At 40.7% G+C, this 13,468-nt stretch overlaps 1 protein-coding gene and 1 long non-coding RNA gene across 8 annotated transcripts in view; one reads left to right on the top strand and one right to left on the bottom strand.

Annotated features, from left to right (window-relative positions):
• The window catches only part of ASTN1 (astrotactin 1), a 476,663-nt gene that overhangs the window by 42,379 nt on the left and 420,816 nt on the right, over positions 1–13,468 (top strand). The window lies entirely within an intron of this gene.
• LOC143787479 (uncharacterized) overlaps positions 1–13,468 on the bottom strand; it is an 86,933-nt gene that overhangs the window by 3,271 nt on the left and 70,194 nt on the right. For both annotated transcript variants that reach the window (XR_013218379.1, XR_013218378.1), the window contains exon 3: positions 1,516–1,610. This is a non-coding gene — a long non-coding RNA (uncharacterized LOC143787479). The remainder of the gene's footprint in view (positions 1–1,515; positions 1,611–13,468) is intronic.

Here is a 13,468-nt window from a genome sequence, read left to right as displayed (position 1 = left end):
TATTTACTCGGTGCGTTCTGCCAGCCCTTAACAGTATTTTCACAGCGCCTTACATTTGGTGTATCTTCATGACGCCTTATATTTGTTGGTATCTTCGCGGTGCCTTACATTTGGTGGTATCTTCACGGCGACTTACAATTGGTGTATCTTCACGATGTCTTATATTTGGTGGTATCTTCATGGTGCCTTACAATTGGTGTATCTTCACGATACCTTATATTTGGTGGTATCTTCATGGCGCCTTACATTTGGTATATCTTCACGACGCCTTATAACTGTTGGTATCTTCACGGCGCCTTACATTTGGTGTATCTTCACGATGCCTTATATTTGGTGGTATCTTCACTGCGCCTTACATTTGGTGGTATTGCAGCTCACTGTAGCTCATTATTACCCATTAACTGAATGAAACTGAATTGCCATAAGAAGGTGGGAAAGGAACAAGGTAGTGTCCAAGACAGATGGGGTGGAGTGCGGTTGAGTATTAAGATGAGTGGAAAATTCTTCAATACATGGACTTTTTACTAATATGATAAGTAGAGATGAGCAAATAAATTCGAGTAAAATTGACTTCCACTAAAATTTTTACAAAATTTGTATTGGTAAAATGTGCATTTTTTAGTAAATTGCTTCAACATGAAAATAACAAAACAGCCATGAAAAAGTTTAAAAAAATAAAACAATACTTATACTCACTCATACTTTTACTCACCTTATTGCACACCTCTCTTAACCCTCTGCTCCACACCGCCACCCATCAGATTCACTTTGCATCTTCTGGTTTTCACCACTAGGACAGCTCTGAGCATGTACATCGTGATGTCAAGACGTCTTGACCTTTTGTACGCTTACATTGAGACTACCCAGTTCTCATCAGTTCTGGAAGTCCCAGCTCAGTGTGAGAGGACCCGGGATTCCAGCAGAAATGGTGGGGAACAGAAGACTTAATGAGGACTATAATGGTCAGGAGCAGAGAAGTCCTCAGGAGCAGAAAAGTGAGGTGAACTCAAGGATTTGTTCTACTTATTACGTTTCTTATGTTCTGGGGTCTTGAGAGACCCCAGAGTATAATAAGAAGCCTTACATTTCTAAGAATTGAATTTCCTGGCAAAGTCCATGGGAACAGGAGGATGTAAATCTAGCCCGATCTGCTCATCTCTAGTGATAACCTGTTAAGGTGAGAACCTGGTCTTGAGGCACAGTCAGATAGCTGTACAATTCTGAACAAGATCGGAATGCAGTACACGGACTGGCTGACAGCTCTCCCGACCAGAGCATGACAGCTACAAATATTTCTATGCAGCTGTCAAGCTCGTATTGGGAGAGCTGCCAGCCAGTCCGTGCACTGTGTTCAGATCTCACTTCGATTTATACAGCCGTCTGACTGCGCCTTAGTCTATCATGTCATAAGTTGAATTTTAAGCATAGTCCACTCCCAAAGGATTTGTTTATTTTACATTGTCACCAGTAATTGTCTGTAATCTTTGGCAAAACATGACTAAGTGTTCAATTTACCTGTAGCGCCACCACAGTTGTTCATTGACCATAATCATCCTTCATTTAAGGACAGCGCCACTGTTGTCCATAGGTTGTAATGGGTATTGCAGTTCCTTTAAAGAGAATGAAGCTGACCTGTAATACTATATAGATCCTGTAAACCGATGTTGTATTGATTAAAGAAAATACATTTTTTTTTACTAAACAACCTCTTTAAGACTTCTTTCCACCTATGAGGTTACTAAAAAAAATCTTTAAAAGAGCTTAATGACAGCTCAGTATGTCATTACACATAGCCAACAGTTTTGCAAGGCACTTCCAATCTGCATGACAACTGATCCAACAAGGCCCGTTAACCCATTAAGCAGTAGGGTCTGTAACGGGAGTAGTATTCACCAGTGATGTATGTACTTCGCAGCCACAGTTCCACAGTCTTGGCTATCGCTTTAGACTATTAAACAGATGCCTCCGCCGTGTGTAGGTGAGCTTCGCATTTTAATCAAGAACCTCAAGTCAACCCAGTCTCACGAGAGACACTAGAAAGGGGTTTAGTCATTAAAGTCTGACTTTTGAGTTTGTTTTCTTAAAAACCTATCATAAGCGAGAAGCATTGTCTCCCGTGTCTCACCTATTGAATCCTACATCATTTGAACAGCTAAGTACATATTATGATTTGAGGCTCGTACTTCTGGCAGACCGATCTTCCTTTTAAGTTTGGCACTTTGTTTTGCATTTAGCTGACGCCAGCAAAAATCTATAAAAGCGAAACCTACATGCCTTTTTTTATCTGTCAAGATGAAAAATAAAATCAAATTTGATGGTAGAAAAAATTGCAGTAGGCTGCCCACCAAAGACTAATATTTAATGTCTACCCTTCAATTCTGCTTCCGTAATTCACGTTCTGCCGACTAGTTACAATCTTGTCACCTAAGAAACAGATCTGACCATGTAGAGAGAAAACCCTATTATTTATCTCATTACTATTCTTGTTCCATTTCTACATATATCAGTTTGAGATCCCATCTGTGGTAATTGATTTGACTGAAAACAAAACAAATTTATTCTTGATTAACCTTAGGCACTTTGTAAATTGCGTCCTTTCAGATTTGTGCTGCAACACTTCAGACGTAACTGTTTCTATATTATTGAAGACTCAACTTTTTTTTTGTAACAGGGAAATTCTCTTTTGGATTAAAAAAAAATGAACATATTTGCTGGTTTTGCTAGGGAGTCAACAAGATGGATGTAGTAAACAGCTGTACTAATGCTTCAAAAAGCAATTTGTACCACCAGGCCCCCAATGCAAATTCTCGAACTGGGCTCCAACCTATCGAGTGCTTTGTTTAATACAAGATCCTATTTATACAATGTTTGTGACCCCTCAAGCAACAGGAACTAGTTGATAATGTTAGTGCATGTCCTCATCATCTCCCGCCTCGACTACTGTCATATCCTCCTCTGTGGCCTTCCTGGTACCACTCTCGCACCTCTCGAGTCCGTCCTTAACTCTGCTTCCAGACTAATCCACTTCTCTTCTTCCTTCTCCTCCACTTCTTCCCTCTGCAGATCCCTTCACTGGCTCCTAATTCCCTAACATATCAAGTTAAAACTAGTTACTAGCATTGATCATCCTGGAGACTATATTACTCAATAAAAAATTTTTGTCCATGGCCAGTTATTATTAACCATTATTAACAAAAAAATAATTTTTCCCCATAGGATAGGAGATAACTTGCTGATTTCTGGAGGTCTGATGACTGGGGTCACCAGCAATCGCGAGATCAGGACTCTGGAGCCTTGAAACTGGGGCTCTGCAGCCAAATCCTGAACTAAGTGGAAGTGTGCATGCTCGGTCTCCACAGAGCTTACTGCCTATGGGATGGCTATTTATGGCAGTTCCGCAGACAAGGAATGAAGGGAAGGTTGAACATGTGCACCTCCATTCCATTCATATCCAATGGACAGGGGATAACTTAATTTTTTTTAAAATTTTTAACACCCATTCATTCATTGCAGCTGCCAAAAGACACACATCTTGCTGTCCTATATATACCCCTATTATACAGACTAATGAAGGTTTGATTCACCTGAAACACCTTGGGTAATCTGGTTTCTCATTTTGTCCTTTTTTAATTCTATAAATTAAATTTTCCTTAGTCCCAAAGTCTGAAGCCTCTCTCCTAGTCAAATCAGATATCCTGCTTTGCCCTGATGAAGGACAAACACCCAGAAACACGTTTTTGTAAATGGAGTGTCTGGTTGAAATTATTATACTAAGACACAAGGCAAGGGTCATTAAAGGGTTGATATTGACTTTTAAGGATTGCTACTTCCAATAGTTGGCGCTAAAATCCTTGTCCTCTTTCTTTCTTAAGAGGCTATTAGCATGTAAAAGTAGTCTATTAACTCTTCTAGTTTCAAAAGCATTTTCTTCTTACCTATCTAAGACTTTTGCACAATACTTTGATGTTTCAAATGATTTTTTGACATAGGGATATATGAGAACTGAACACGGGCTGTGTCTGACATTCCCCTATGCAAGTCAGTTGGGCTGTATACAAGTCAATTGGGCTGTACTGCTTATTAGCCACCGCTCATATTCTAAAGTAGTGATACTTTTGTGAATTAAAAAGATTTTGATTTATTTGAATTTATTTTTATTTTTTCTACGATGCCCATGTTGAAGCTATCCATCAACTCCAGCTGCGACAGCTCATCTGCAGCAATTTGTAACTTTTCTTACAAACCGCTTCTATACAAGCAACTTTCTATTTCAGTCTAGTGGTTCTTTTAATGCAGGATGATGAATTTTTGAACATAATTTCCAGCACGAAAACAAACATGTATTGAATGTGACTATAGGCACGAACAGAAATGAAAACGACGCAAGAGATGAAATTCACAGCAGGGTTTCGGCTTCTTAAATCAGTTTCGCCATCGTTTTGTACTAGCAAAGCTTCCTGGCTGGCAAAGGCTGATTACAAGAATGTTGAAGACCTTTTTTTTTCCACTAATCTGAACATTTGAAATAAAGAGTAGAAGAGGGTATCAGTTCTAAACAATTATCTACATAAAGTTTTGGTGGCTCGTGAATACGGCATACCCATCTGGGCTCTAATTACTATTTCTCACAGAGCCATTTTTGGTGAAGCGTGAAATTTAAATTAAAGTATGTTTTCAAACAAGCCAAGAAAGTTTATAGGAAGCAGGATAACAGAAGTTGGCTGGCAAGCAAATTTAAACAAAAAGCATTGCCCAACTCTTATAACAGCAGGCATCTGGTACAAAGGCACCACTGTTGAGCCTTGAGGGATCATTCAGATTTTTAGGGTTTTTATGGATGAGAAAAAATGGACTGCTTCTTTGTGCTGGATTCCATTTTCATCCATTTTTGCCTTTTTGTGTCCATTCCTACTACCCAAGTGACTTTTGTTATTAACATAGGCAAAAAAAATTTTTTCCAAGCTTCTAGCAGTGGATGACACATGGATGGCACCCGAGTGTGCTCTGTTTTTACATTAATCCATTAATTTACTTTGGAGAGTATGATTTGCAACTTGGATCAAAAATGGATATATCACCATTTTTTTTTCGGACTCTCGGGGGGCAATTCATTAACATTGGTGTAACACATACCAGTCCTAATGGGGTTGCCTGGCCTTAGGCTACAAAGAAAAATATGCCTGCTTTTTTAAAATAAGAGCACCACACCTGTCCATGGGTTACATCTGGTATTGTAACCTAGCTGTGTTAAAAGGGTTGTTAATGTGCCCATGGTTTGGTAATAAATAAAAAAAAACCCTTATACTCACCTTCCACCACATTCAGCACTCGGGGTGTCACATAACAGCCCAAGCCAATTAGTAGCTTCACATGTTGATTGTTGGATTGAATGGGTGGTGTAGTTTCCTGTTCAGAGGAAATGTGAAGGCTGCAGGTACTCAGATTCCCATGTCACAAATTGGCTGTAGCTATCATGTTCATGGCATGCCATGAAACCAGCACAGAACTATGCCGAGCATTGTGTTTCTGGTGCAGCGCACAAAGGCACACGCCACTCACAAAATTCATTAAGTGTTGTGCACCTCTTAACGATTTTGGTGACTTCTATTTCAGCAAGACTGGCGTAGCGCGATTGTACTCTACACCAATCTTGGAGAATCGGCCCTACTGTATTTATAACACCCTTATCTTCTCCTGCCGAGGCTTCACATCCTCTCCTGATATATAAGAAATATTATATATTTTTATATATTATTGTGATATCATTTATGGACGCAAAGTCGATTTTCTCTCTTATTAGTATCACACCAAACTCTGTTCTTGTAGGGGAGTGGTGGGATTTGTGCATACTCTTGTGCGGAGGTCCACCACAGAGATTCACACATTTTCCTGTGGACCAGTCTCAAACTAGTGAGGGGTAATGTTATCAGGAGGCTTCTCAGACACATTGAGCTGTGTAAACCCCTGAGAGTCTGGGAGGTCTTCTATTTTCTCAAGAGCCTCCAGGACATCATACAAGTGAGTCTTATGCAGGTAAACAGGGGACTCAGGATTTTGTCATCGTGATCAGTAGATGCTTCCATACCTTCACTATCTATTTTGTGGACAGGTGATACAGGTAATTGGTAGACAGGCCTTTTTAGTTGAGCTTGGCAAAGCTCAGACAACGCCTATCTCTGCATATTAATAACATTTGGAAAGCTAAATTAAGGTAGAGAACTGCTGAGAGCTTGCAGGATCATCAATGCAAATTAGGCCTACGGTATAAAATATGAGTTCTTGCATAGGACAAGTTTCTTCATAGATGACTTGAGTAGAACTTCCCTAGTGGGAACGCAGGTTATTTTATGCACCATTTTCTTCGACTTAGAGTTACTATGGCAACCAGCAATCTATAATAAGGCGTTACAAGCTTCCCACCCATGAATATCATAAGCCCTTTTCCTTCTCCACCTTGCTGTCCTCTTTCAGTCTCTGACTCTCCAGTGTTTGATTCTCAACATATTTCTTTACTTACAAAAAAAATTCCTAGGAGATTATATTGGTGACACACTTTGCATCTCCGAGACGTAATTACAGCTGAAAACTTGGAAGCATTAGGCCGACAGTTATGCCAATTTATACTTAAAGCGGCAGACATTCTGGCGTGAAAATGCTGCCTATGTAAACACTTCTGAACTAATCTGCGGCTCTGTTTTATTAGCAACAATAAGATTAACACATAAAATACCTGTAATAAGCAGCCAATTACCACCGGGAACAAACCATCTCTCTGTATACTTAGTACTAGATTTTCCATGCTTCATGGATTCGTAGGATCCTTCATACGTGTGCATGGGATTTTACTCGTCATGGGACATGATGTCCTACAGACAGTAAGACCATGAAATATTTAGCCATTAAGTGCTAGGAGAAGGCACACACTTGTAAAATCTGGCTTTTGTAGATAATCCTTATAAATAGCGCCACCAGAGTGAACAAAAATCTCAAAAAGTTAAAAAACATTTCTCGACTAGTTTTCATTTACAGCAGCGTATCAGCCAGCTGCGCACACTTAATGCATCCAGGATATATTCCTACTAGAGATGAGGCGATAAGACAAACTTCCATTGTGGGTGAAGTTATTGTACGCAAATGTAATGTCCTTTTATTATGCTTTGATGCTCTCTAAACCTCAGAGCAGAATAAACGTAAGATGTAAAAATAAATAAAAAATTCTTGTACGCAATGCCCCGCTCACTCTCTGCTCCCCTTGCTCCTCACTGTAACCCATCCAGTCCTTGCAACATCTTCAGATTGTCTCCACCAACGCTGAAATTCCCAGGCCTCTCACACTAGGATGGGATTTGCAGCTTTGATGGAGCCCGGGTGGGTCTGATACATGCAGGCTTAGACAAAATGACCACATGACCTTTCACATGGTTGCAACAAACTCTCCCAACTCCTCATCAAAGTTGGAAGTACCGGCCCAGAGTAAGGAACGCAAGGATTTCAGAGTGAGCGGAGGCAATCTGAAGATGCAGCAAGAATTGGAAAGGTGGCGTGGAGGAGCCTGAGATGTGAGTATAAGAATTATTTTTTTTTACATTTTGATGGCCTTTTACCGTTCAGGAACATGGCATCCAGCGGATGTCATTGTGCTGAATCCCTGCAGAAACGAATGTAAAAAAAAATCTACATTTTGGCTAATATAGATGTTTGCAAAATTTGAGTAGAGCTCAATTCCACTCTAAATTATTTGCTCGTCAGTCATTTCTACACTTCTTCTGTGTCATTGTGCAACTTAAGCTTTCATTTAATCAATTCACACTAAAGTAAAATAATAAACGCAAGAAGGAAAATTGTATCCAAAAATATTTTATAAAATTTATGTATAAAGACAGCATGTTTTACAGCTCCAAATTAGCTATTGCTACAATGTTACCTTCTCCCTAAGGAGAAAAATAATAAATAAGCCCATATGAAAATGAAAGGCATTTATCCCCTAAATAATACCGGCTACCCACCCTTAATGATGTAAGCTATATTTTTGTCTATGGTCACCTTTTATAGAGCATAATTTACAAATTCACAGACAACTCCCATTAACATTCGAACTAGACGATCCAGTTAGATACTCAATGTATTTATTAGATGGCACCGCCATTGCTATTACAGATAAGTGAAAACTCTCCATCTCTTTATGTGACATCTCTCAGTGTTAACCCATTTATGAGTTATCTTGGTCCTCTATATAATGTTGATATAGCATGCATGATGATTAACACTAATCATTGAAGTACCCCAGTCGTGCCAAGTCTGACTTGCTTGTTTCATTATATAATTGTTTCTGGTAGTTTTCTAGTCAAGGCCTCCATACCAGAATGGATACTTATCTACTTTAAGTAAAGGTTCAATTACTCATCTCAGCTGTCAGGTGAAGGTTCAAGCTAAACATCAACAACTGGGCCACCGTGTGGCTTGGCTTGGGGACCATCGCTTGACCTAAAGTGCAATCAATATACATCAGTGGCATTGCCCAGACTTACAGTGGCTTGCAAAAGTATTCACCCCTTCCCCTTGGAATTTTTTGAGTTTTGCTACCTCACAAATTGGAATATCACTGTTTTTGTTGATGGTTTGCATCAGTGAAGCACACAAAAAGGACAAAATAGCTGAAAACTTCAGTGTGCATCATTATTTACCCCCATAAAGTCAGTACTTTGTAGAGCCTCCTTTTGCAGCAATGACAGCTGCAATTCACTTCGGATGAGTTTCTGTCTAGAAGAATGTTGGGACTTTGGGTGCTAACCAGGTCCCTAGAACTAAGTCTATCCCTGTCCCATTGATTACTCCAGAAGGTGGAGGTGCCGGTTCTCATTCGATACTCTTATATCTACCCTGATCTGTCCCCTCCCATAATTTTGGTCTCATCTGACCACAGCACCTTCCTCCATACATTTGGGGAGTCTCCCACATTTTTGTGCATAAGTAAAGGCTTTTTTTCTGTCCACTCTTCCATAAAGGCCACCTCACCTCTATGAATTGTATGGCTTATTGTGGTCATATGGGCAGATTCTCCAGTCTCTGCTTGGTAACTTGCCAGCTCCTTTAGGGTTACCTTTGGTCTTTGTGCTGCTTCTCTGATTAATGCCCTCCTTGTAGAGAGTATTGGTCGGCGGCCTTCGCTTGGCTGGTTTGTTGTGTTACCATATTATTTCCATCATCAGATAATGGGATATTGTTTTATACCCCAACCCTGACTTGTACTTCTCAACAACCTTGTCCCTCACTTGTTTTGAGATCTCCTTCATGGTGTTGTTTGGTTGGTGGTGCCTCTGTGGCCTTTCAGAAAAGGTAAAGTGAAGGGCAGAGCCAGGGCCATAGTAGTGGCTGAGTATATCTGGTTAAGCGCACCCTGGCCTCCTGTCATATATAATGTCCCTTTGCTTGCATACCTTCTGCTGCACCCTCTGCACCGTCAGGGTCCCATCGGGGCTGCTGAAGTTTGGGTGCTGGTGTTATTGAGCACAAAGAGACAGAGTCCAGTTCAAACTGTAAATGAAAAACTTTACTTGGTTTCAATTGCAGCACATCCTCATCAGTAACAGCACCAACACAGAGTATGGCATCATTCACATCTTTTACTTTTCCTGTGTCTTCACTTATTCCTTCCAGGGTTTCCCTGGGTGGTACCGAACCATTCAGTACTGCAGCATCCTCCCTGTCCAGCATGACTACTCTTAGGTGTTCCCTCGTCTGTTTTACACAAGACAGAAGGGCTTCAGCCCATGTAAATATCTGCCACATTTTCAAAGCAACCTTCATCTTTATCCTGCTGCAATTCTTTACTGTAACTTTTTGGCCCACTGGCACTGGATGGCTGGGCCCCCTCCATAAGATGCTGTGTAGCTGCTGCACTGTCCCAGGCTCTTAAGCCCTTCGGGACATCTGAGGATCTCTGGACCCTCTGTGCTGTCTCAGCTCTCAATCTTCACTGAACTGTAAACAGGAAGTCCCCCTATCTTATCCCACGGTAACCCCTCCTATGAGCTAACTGAACACTAAAGTGCCCCATCTAGTACCCCAATTAAGGTACTACACTTTCCCTATAACAACGTAATTCACATTGTATAGCAGCACATAAAATGGCATATTAAATACGGCAATATAGCACACATGACCATATCAGCAATTACAGTTGTATAAAACATCCACATGTTATAATGAGAACCGAGTCGGTTCTTAAAGGGGTAGGGGTGAAGACCAGTCCTTAGAACCCCTTACACTAACAGAACATGTGATTCTTAGATGGCACACAGGGGGACTTCCTTTCACAAAGAGTGTGACTTATGAAGGTAATAGCTTGCACCAAAAATTCATATGGATTTCATAACAAAAGGTGTGAATACATGTGCATATGACAAATTTTAGCTATTGGATCTCAAAAATGCAATTTATGCTTATATTTTACATGCTGCACTTTGCATTACATGAATATTTAAAGACAAGTTGCATATATAATATATTTATATATACAGTATATATATATATATATATATATATATATATACACACACACACACACACCGTATTTTTCGAATTACAAGAGGCACTTTTTTCCACCATAAATGTGGAGGAAAATGGGGGGTGCGTATTATAGTCTGGATGTACCAGCTCAGCAGTGGGTCACAGGAGGCTGGAGGCGGCGGCTGCGGCTAAATCCTGTGCCCGCTGCTGAAGAGAAATGAACATTCATTGCATTCCACGCCCATGGGCATGGAGGGCAATGAATATTCATTTCTCTTTAATAGCGTCTTGGTATGATTGACCCCCAACCCTGGTCCAGGTATGCATGGCCCCATCCTTTTGATTTGCCCTCACATCAATACTGGCATGCATGGCCCCATTAGAAAACATTAAAAAACCAAACCATTACACTTACCTTCCCGGCGCTCCCTCGCAGCATCTTGTTCCGAATCCAGTTTTTTTTTCAGTATGTACAGATATTCATTATGTAAACTAGGGGGCAGGTCAGTGATGGATCAGTGACCTGTCAATAGTCTGCATTATGAAAACCTATTCAGAGCACCACATGAAGACCCCCCACAGGCCGCCCTGGAGCACGAGCATATCAGTAACTAAAAACGGAAAATAAAAATTAAAGAACAACCGTAAGACGGATTTCATCACCAGGTATCATTATAATCAGTATAATGGCGCCGACCTGACAATGTCTGTAGGTTACTGTGCACAATCCTGCTGACAGGTTCCCTTTAAGCCACTAAATTTGCATATATTGACTCCCATGCTAAAAAAGTAGTTTTTATACATATGTATGTGTATTGCCTTGTGTATCCACCTGACGATGGCCAAGATGGCACTCTTTTGATCAGTATATGTTGAGTGAAGTCCTTTGGATAGGTTTACCATGTATCCTAGCAGCTGTTTCCAACATATACAGTATGCCAAACATAGGACTAAAAATGATGTCAACAGGTCCTAACTGGCCAATAATGGATCTACAGCTAAGATGTCAGTCAAGTAGTCCTGAGTGTAGACACAGCTTTGGTTTGCTTATACTACTTTGATATTGAGTGTTAAAAACCTGTGCAGGATTCTACTTTCTAGAACTTTGTTAGCAAATAAAGCGGCAAGGAATAAGTATAAGAATCATGAAAAGAAAGTGATCGGCTCATTTTGGTAGAGGCTACCTCTCTTTTATTAGGTCCCTGTTTTGTAATTCTGTTTGTTCCAGTGGAATCTAATGTTAGGTCACTCTGGACAAGTGGTGCAAAAAAATATATTGCTTTTTCAATCCATTTGCAGAGTCATTAACCACATGTTTTTTTCTGCTGCTGAATTACTGACTTAACCACTCTTCAGAATCTAACAAAATGTCCAGCCGCCATTGAAGTCAGAATACATTTTGTCTTAAATCCATATGCTTTTTTTCTACATTCAGTCACTGTGCCGTAGACCTAAGTATGGATATTGCACTGTGTATTAAGGACGAATGCATAGATTGTTTTTGCCTTTTGTTAATATGAGCAGGGATCGTACACAGGAAATAATTACACACGTATGAAGCAATATTGCATCAGTGTGGGAATTAATCTCCCTTGTCCGGATTTCCCTTCCTGCAGTGTTAACATTCTGCATATATTGCTGCATTTTCACGTCTTATCATTAGCACTTACCATTATTTATCTCCCGTGATACTGAATGCAAGCTTTGTCGGCTGAGGTAAATCAAAGGATCTTTTAATCATCTTCCATGTGCTCCATTATTCTAATGTTATTTAGTCTACATCTTGTATATACAGGAGATTCGAAAAGGCATGACGGCACTTAGCTTATTATGGATTTATTAAAGGAATGGACCTAAATAGTATATATTGCTGCCTTTATACACATTAAAAGGTTATAGACATTAGATACAGTAAATCTCACATCCAGCAATTTACTCATGTGACTCATCCATTAGCATGCACATTTAGCTCAGGCAAACATGCACAGTAAGCCCTATGGAGGTCGGAACGGTTTGTTACTGCCAGACAACGCCACAGCCGCTGATGTCAGGAAAATCAAATCTGTCAGATCAGCATCCCACCAAAAATTTACACCGCAGGATACAAGTTGAGTTATATGATTAACTATCATGTGACCCAGTAACATCAATCTAATAATCGGGGACTCTGCTATCACCTATCCTTAGGATCAATATCAGATCTGTGATTGATCGGTGACTTTTTGAAGATGTCGTGGCTCACCATTATAGGAACAGCTCCGTACAGTTCTTGTAGTGGCCGGGAGTATTATTTCATCGCTCTTATAAATAAGAATGGCTTACAGTTCCAATCTCAGCCAATGCACAATGAATGGAGCTATACATAACCCTATAAAAGGGCTTTTACAAAAATATTAAGTTATCCTCCAACCATCACTCCATATGATAGCAGATAACCTATGGATCACTTATAGTTCAACCGCTGAGACCTCCAGTGATCCCAAGATTGGGGCTCAGGATTCCGAAAACCTGGCTGTTTGGCTCACTAAGTGAGGTGGATCCTCAAATCCCAAAGTTTGGGTGGGCACATGGGCCACAGGCATCAGGGCAACAGACAGTTGAAGCACCCAAGAAAAAGGTAGCAGAAGTCCTTGAGACTGCAAACAGGTAGCAGAGCTAATGGATGCCGCAGGCAGACAGGAGACCGGAAAGCACGTAGCAGAGGTCCTTGAGACTGCAAACAGGTAGCAGAGCTAATGGATGCCACAGGCAGACAGGAGACCAAAAGCAGGTAGCAGAGGTCCTTGAGACTGCATACAGGTAGCAGTGGTAATGGATGCTACAGGCAGACAGGAGATCGGGAAGCAGGTAGCAGAGGTACAGGAAGCTGCAGGCAGACAGGAGACCGGGAAGCAGGTAGGAGAGGTACTGGAAGCTGCAGGCAGACAGGAGACCGGGAAGCAGGTAGCAGAGGTACTGG

This window comes from Ranitomeya variabilis, chromosome 8 (genome assembly GCF_051348905.1).
Source record: "Ranitomeya variabilis isolate aRanVar5 chromosome 8, aRanVar5.hap1, whole genome shotgun sequence".
Taxonomy (NCBI): Eukaryota; Metazoa; Chordata; class Amphibia; order Anura; family Dendrobatidae; genus Ranitomeya; species Ranitomeya variabilis.
The sequence above is the reverse complement of the archived record's forward strand: the minus strand, read 5'-3'. Positions and strand labels throughout refer to the sequence as shown.